The 7,839-nt window shown below is 32.0% G+C and overlaps 1 long non-coding RNA gene across 3 annotated transcripts; it reads right to left on the reverse strand.

Moving 5' to 3' along the window:
- Positions 1-1,232: 1,232 nt before the first annotated feature.
- LOC145820545 (uncharacterized) lies at positions 1,233-3,407 on the reverse strand. Of its 3 annotated transcripts, none has more exons than XR_014362307.1 (4): positions 3,100-3,407; positions 2,544-2,760; positions 1,673-1,744; positions 1,233-1,588 (listed from the first exon to the last, which is right to left on the reverse strand). It is a non-coding gene; the product is annotated as an uncharacterized LOC145820545 (long non-coding RNA). The 3 variants fall into 3 exon arrangements; XR_014362306.1 differs by having other exon boundaries at positions 3,089-3,407; XR_014362305.1 differs by lacking the exon at positions 3,100-3,407 and having other exon boundaries at positions 2,544-2,983.
- Positions 3,408-7,839: the final 4,432 nt, after the last annotated feature.

The following is a 7,839-nucleotide window of genomic DNA, read 5'->3' on the forward strand; positions in this document are numbered from 1 at the left end:
AATAAAAAATATATAAATAATCACACTTTAATTAGAATGTGTGATTAAAAAATATATATATAATCACATTTATTTAAAAAGTGTGATTAAAAAGTAGTAGTGTATATGTAATCACACTTTAATTAGAAGGTGTGATTAAAAAATATATAAATAATCACACTTTAATTAGAATGTGTGATTAAAAAAAATATATCTAATCACACTTATTTAAAAAGTGTGATTAAAAAGTAGTAGTGTATATATAATCACACTTTAATTAGAATGTGTGATTAAAAAAATATATATATAATCACACTTAATTAAAAAGTGACATAAAAAATGAATATTATCACACTCAATCAAATTAAGTGTGATTAAAATATCAATCTAATTTTTTTTATCACACACTACAAGAATTAACACTTTTGGCAACAAAAAAATTGGTCGCTAAAAGTCTATTTTTGGTCGGCAAAAGTTATCCGCGACCAAATTTTTTGGTCGCTACTTTAGTCGCCAATTGAGGGTCGGCAAAAGTAATTTGCGACCAAAATTTTGGTTGGTCGGCAAAAGTCGGATTTGCCGACTAAATTTTTGGTCGCGAAATATATCATTATCGCGACTAATTCATTTAGTCGCTAAAACACTTTGGTCGCGAAAAGTGATATTTTCCCGACCAAAAAGTTTGGTCGCCAATTATCACATTCAACGACCAAAAAGTTTGGTCGCCAATTGTGACATTCCGCGACCAAAAATTTTGGTCGCCAATCGTGACATTCCGCGACCAAAAAGTTTGGTCGCCAATTGTGACATTCCGCGACAAAAAATTTTGGTCGCCAATCGTGACATTCCACGACCAAAAAGTTTGGTCGCCAATTGTGACATTCCACGACCAAAAAAGGTTTTGGTCGCCATTTGTTACTTTTCGTGACCAAAACTTTTGGTCGGCAAAAGTGAGTTTCCACGACCAAGAGCTATTTTGGTCGGCAATAGATGTATTTTTTGCGACCAAAACTCTTGGTCGGCAATTGTCATTTTTTGCGAAAAAAAATTATTTATTTGTCGCGACTAATAAATTGGTCGCCAAAGCAGGAAAACAATACACTTGTAATTCCTAATAATTTATTCAATCCATAATAAACCTATAATTTTAAAGCATCACTCAAATTAACTGAATCATTAACATTCGACACAATACATAATTCATTAACATTCGATTTATTAAATTTCTGTCAAACAACCAAACATTTTTCCAATTCAAACTGAAACAACCAGACATCCCCACCATGGTGTTCCACCAGACATTGTTCACACAAAATAATGACAACCAAAGAATCCAACAACACCTTTCTAAACTGTCAAACAGCCTACTTCCAAAATTTCTTAAATTTCCCAAAACACTAGTGTACATTATATACATCCTATTTATAGAACTACGTTCCAATTCAAACTGAAACACCCTAGTTTTAGCAAGAACAAAAAGAAACAATTCTACGAGTAAATAATATGTGGAAGCTTTGACTAAAACAAGAACTCTGTGTCAGAAACTTCGAGGACATTGTGGACGCCAATAGGGTTCACACCTGGCCGGAAAGCATTTCCTTCAATATACCTGTGACAACATTTAATCAATTAGCATTTCACCTAGTGTTGGGTAATTGCAATTTTCTTGTACTGATTGAAGACAGAAACTCACATTTCTTTCAAGAAAGTGTGCTTATAGAATGCATCCGGGATTCTCCCAGTAAATTGATTATGATCCAGGTACCTGCATATTTCAGTACAACAGTAAAATTAACACCACCACAAAACTCTTTTGGAAACATAGTAACACTTTTTCCTTACTAATAACGAACACCACCACAAAACTTTTTTTTGAAATGTTTCTATTTTCATGCCAATTGGAACAACATTTATATCAAAATGAAATTTTGATCCTTAATATTAAACATATAACTCCTCCGAGTGTATCAAAGAAAATTGTTCTAAGTTGTAACAACATATCTAAAGCTAGAGACAGTTTTCATAATAGAATAATACATACATATTAATTTTTTCAGAATTGATAAACATTTTTTTTAGATTTGATAAACATTAATAACACTAAAAAATGGTTTCAAACTATCAAAAGCATATTTAACATGTACTGGCTTTTTTAAACTAGTAGATGTTTATGGAAAAGTGTGTTGTATTGTATTGTATCTCTCTCAATACTCAGTTGTTCTTATCAATTGATCTTTTGATATAAAAACAGCAGCCTTTTATGATATATCTCAGATTTTATTACTGAAAAAATAAGGTCACAACTGACAATATAATATCAATTTTGAAAGATTAAAACTATTTTGTGAATATTAAATGCTTTCAGTTTTTTTATTTTTTTATTTTACAGTTATCATCAAACTAGAGGAAAAGGCAAGCACTAAACCACCAAAAAACTAATAGAAATACATAAAGTTCAAAATCAATTCACTCCACTAAACCACCAAAAAATCATATAAAAATACATAAGAAAAGCAAATTCAACAGGAAAGTATGTAAATACATAAAAATGAATTATATCATACCTTTCAAGGTAGTCTTGGAAGAAGGGGAGAGAAGGATCGGAGAGGATTGAGGAATTGGACTTGCAATCATCGATGAATTGCTTTAACTGGTTCAAGTTTGTGATCAGAGAGGAGATTACAAAGAGGTCAAATCGTTCGATATAGAGGAGCGTGTAGAGATCAGTTAGGGTTTGAGATCAACTTGATTAACAAAATCTATAATTGTGATCTATAGCCCCTGTTGGTTAAAGAGAAAATATTAGGTTAGATGAACCTAATACAACCAAGATATGCCTAGTTCTGGACAGTTCAGTGTTTTGGTAAACTCTGCATTACTCTTTTTTTTCTATTTTTTTTTTCTTTTCCCCTTTCCCTCCACTTTCCCAGTAACCAAATAGTAAGTATTTAAAGCATTTAGTAATTTATGAATAAGTAACTTCTTCCAAGCCCTTTCATAAAATTGATCTAAAAACTTTCCATTAATCCTTTTTTTTGTTTTTTGTTTTTTTTGGTTAGTGAGATTTTATTACCAAAAACAGATAAGTACATCAACAAGGCAGGCATACCTTCCAAATACCTCTCAGGACATTGCACCACTGGAACCCCAAAAAGTTGCTTCAAGTGATCCCTCCAATCAGCATCATTTGGACTAAAAGAGAACTGATTTCTCATAATTAATCAGCTAACCAGAGGCTTGTTCATATGCAGATATAATTTTTTGTTTTTAATTTTGAAATTAAGTCCCTCCATAGTATCCCTCCCAAAAACCAAGTTATCATCTGCATAAAAAAATATGATGAGATACACTAGGATTTCCCTGAGCAACCTAAAGACCATGTATCACATCCTCTTCTACACCTCTGGAAAGCATAATAGATGAAAAGACGATCTCCTTACCTAACACATCTTGAGGGATGAATACAATTCTTTGTTTCACCATTAATAAGAACTAAGTATGCAAGGAGGAGAGTGTTGATAAGTTCTCTGAAACTCAATTTAGAGATCCATTCTTGCAATGATCTTACCTTTGGAATCTTCTATAACTCTTATCTATGCCAAAATTGAGAATTCTTCTATGAATTGGTCAATTGGAAGTTAAGAAGACACTAGTTACTCTCATTGCCTCAATTTTCCTATGCTCCCTTATTCAAATTTACAACCATTTAAGTCACAGGATGAGACAGTTGAGAAAATCTTCTATGTTCCATGTGAACAAACTCAAAAGTCACCACTATCACTTTCCAAAGGTGATGTTTGCTTAAGGTTACATTTTAGGAGGGGTAACCTAACCTGGAAATGGTGAATTTTATGAACCAATTTAAAGTTTGGTATGTACCCCTGTCCAAATACATGATCCTATTATTTGTCACTGTGTAAACAAAGTAAGTTAATTATGAGCCGTGATTTCCTTTTATTTTCAGTTACACTTTCTAAGAAAGAGTTGTATTTAACAATAAATAAAGATAAATCACACTAGTTAGCATTGGCTTTTGTCAGAAAAGAAAAAAAGAAAAAATTACTCGTGTTCTCATTTTTGGGAACACAAGCAGCAGATAGATTGGGGCAGTGACAACGAAAAATACTAGAATTTTTTTGTTCAATAGTTTTGACAGGCAAAGAGAGTCAGGAGAAATAGTGGATGAGGTTCTTAAAATTACATAAAGAGAACAAGGGAACATGACTTAACATATTCAAAATGCAACATAGAGGAATTTGATGGAGAATAATGATTGTTCAGGCTGAAGAGGTTCTTTGTCCAAGTGTTTTCTGAAACCAAACAATACACGGGGAAGCAAAATACTATAGTAGTCCCCCCAAAAAACAAAGAAAACAGAAAATTGCATTATAAGTAGAAGAGATTTCTGAAACTAATGAACAAGATAAGACTTGTTTTATGCATTATAGTTTTACAATGCTAGTAAGTCGTCCTACTGCTAAATCGAACCAGGATATATAGCTCATTCCGGATCTCTGGTATTCAGCTCAAGTACTTTTCTATGGACAAACATAAGACAATTGCAATGAATATTTTGAACACTTCCACATTTCAGTGGCAGTCTCAAGAAGCTCTAAAAGTGTAATACAATATCTAATTTCTTTTATAGAATTGTACCAACTAATGATATATTGGATGATCTGTTGACTGCTGATAAAGAAGAAGAAAAAAAAGGAAAGAAAACAGGGTTTCCATGAATAGCATGCACTTTTTCACATCAAAACAAATAGAGTTGAGGATAATGCTACTAAGACCATAAATTTAATTTCTAACCATCATTGTTTCTGCAACTAAATAGAACAGGCTTGAAGATTTCATAGTTTGCACCACCACGACAGTTTAGATCTTATAACAGACCAGGAAATTCTTGTTGAAGGACCTGAGTCATTATATTGATTTCCAATTCTGCTGTGCTAAGTGATCTTGTCACTTCAAATATTGATGAAGGAATTTACTGCTTTATCAATTTATTTTATTTTGTGATGAAAGATACAAACTCACATTCAAAGTCCACTATTTGATGAACCACAAACCAAAATTTTTAAACATTTCTGTATATTGCAATTTTCTCAGACCATTCCCACGGCTACCTATGTTTCAATTGATCTTAATGATGTTCAGATAAAGAAAGCACAATCACAAAAGATAAGTAATTGACTAAACTCGATACCTCCACATGCAAAGGCATGTATATCACCTGGGCACTCTGATTCTGATTACACTACGCAATACTCGAATGGTGGGGTACCATATATATAGGTAAATTGTATAATTTTATATTTTTTTGAATCCATAATTAAATATAATATGAGTCATATGTAAATATTTTATCAGTTATCATTAAAATAATATCATAATTAAAGAAAAATTAGTCATAATTAAAGAAAAAATAATATAAATAAAGTGCATATAATACACCCTTTTAAGGGTGTCTATATTAGAATTTTCCCACCCACAACAAATTCATCAATAAAAACTAAAATATACAGGAAGACTATAGTACTGTTTGCTACATGCCATGGAGAAAAATTATTTATTAAATTAAAATATGTGAAGAAACTGTAAATTTACTTTTCCTCTGTCCCTCTCTCTTTCTCTCTCAATATTGTCTTGTTTCCACCAACAACAAACCAACTAAAAAGCATTAAATTTTTTCCATACACTAAATAGAAGAGGCAATTCCCAGAGAAAGCACTCAAGAGCAAATATAAAGATCAAAGTTCTATGGAGAGGATTCAGCATATTTATTCCAAACCAAACCAAACCAATTCGGCATATTTATGGCAAAAGAAAAAAGTAACTTAAAATATATAGAAAATTTAGCACAGAGTCTTGCTTACCTATGTGATCCAGTTGGAATGTTTGAGATAGAAAACTTATCTATGCTGCTGTAAGTTAAATTAGAATGCTCCAAAGATCCATTGGTATAATTAACTGGCACCAGGACTATGAAAGCAAGGAATGCAATAGGAACAAAAAATTTAAGTCTGCATTGGGAAAAAAGGAAACATGATCAGTCCAGAAAAGTAGAAAGAAACTAGCATTCTCAAACTCATGATGAACATAAGGTTAGACTATTTATTTATTATAAAGCTAAACAGTACCTGATGCAAGAAATATATATATATATATATATATTGGGATAAAAAAATACCTGATGCACGAAACTTTAAAAAAGGAAATGATCATGCAAAAGTATAAGATGCACTACACTACTCTGCATTGACATTATCATGCCAAAATCACAATGTGTTTCTCACTTTTGATCAACTTTCAAGATTTTGATGAATTTCCTAACAATCTAAAAGTTGATATATTTTAACTTGTTTATAAAGTTTATATCTAAAAGTTTATAACATATATTTATATTTGTGTAAATCATGAATATTTATATCTAAAAGCTTGATCCCCCATGCAAAGATGTAATCTCTCTCGCTGGACGAATTACATTTTTTTTTGAGCTGGTTTTCCCTTGACAGAGATACAAGCAACTTTCATTACCAAATGCATTATTGTCCTAGAAGCAACTCAATCAATAACTAATCCTGTGGCAAGGAAGGATTTTCAACCATACAGAACAATAGCCCACACTTATTCCGGTTTGATGCTTGAGTGACAATAATTGCCAAGTATGCTGAAGTATTTCTTCTCTATTTCTATGTTACAACCATATCAATGAACTACTGTGTTAGACTTCCTACTTATGTAGAAACTTTGTTCTACCTTAGAATATAAATAAGAGAAAATATGAATGTCTTTACCAAACATTGCCTCAAATAATGGGACATCTTGATTCAAATCCATACCTGAAATGCATGCCAAAGTCCAAATATAAAATTGGTGGTCAACCTCAAACAACCCAGTCTGCTGTACTACTTTAGAGTATTTAATCCACATAAGCTTAGTTTGATAGCCCAAGACGAAGTGCACGATAAGCCCTAAAGAATGAGGAGAGGGGGTATTTCTGTAGAAGGTAGGTGAGTAAACACCTGTCTTGCACTCATTGCAAAACAGTTCCAAGGCCCAATGTCAAGAACACTAAATGTTTATCTTCACATGCTACTAATGATATTCCACAACAACCAAGCACATTCCTTTATATCTATATAATACTTCAGCTATTGTTAAATCATCAGAAATTCAATCAATAGAGACAACATTTTCACTTAGGGAGAGCCGGTCAATTCTTGGCTTGGTTGGGGCTAGGGCTGTAGATCAAGCTTTGTTGCATGTGAAAAAATTCATATAAGCCCATTAGGAGCCCTTTTGAGCTTGATTCTTGTGCATAAATTGGTCGAACTTAAACTTGATTTCAAGATTGAGTAGATAGAGATCAACACGTAAAAGTTGAATGACATTTTGTTACCAGCTTAAGGGGCTGCTTCCTTAGCTTTTTAGACTATAAAGGCCAGCTTTTGGGGCTTTTTTAGCCTAAAATACCAAAAACAAAACGTATGGCTTTTAAATAGGTGACTGATAGGGATGAAGGAAATCCTAATTTTTTGTAATTCAAACTTGAATATTTTTACCTCACACTAGGCAACATATTTTTTTAAGCTTAAAAGTAGCATTTAAAAACACAGCTTCATAAAAGTTAAGTTTAGCTTTTCAGCCTATTTTGAAGGTGAAAAAACAAACAAGCTAAAAACCTAAAAAGTTTAACTTTTACCAAACAACAATCCTTCCCAAAGTACAACAACTTATGCATGTGAATTTTAAATTTAAAAAAAAAAAAAAAAAACTCAGTAATTTTTAACATATGGGACCAAAAATCTACTAGAGCTACACCATCTAGAAATCATCATCGAAGTAAGATAATAA

This window comes from Camellia sinensis, chromosome 2 (assembly GCF_055761805.1).
Source record: "Camellia sinensis isolate YWXY chromosome 2, ASM5576180v1, whole genome shotgun sequence".
NCBI classification, from domain to species: Eukaryota; Viridiplantae; Streptophyta; class Magnoliopsida; order Ericales; family Theaceae; genus Camellia; species Camellia sinensis.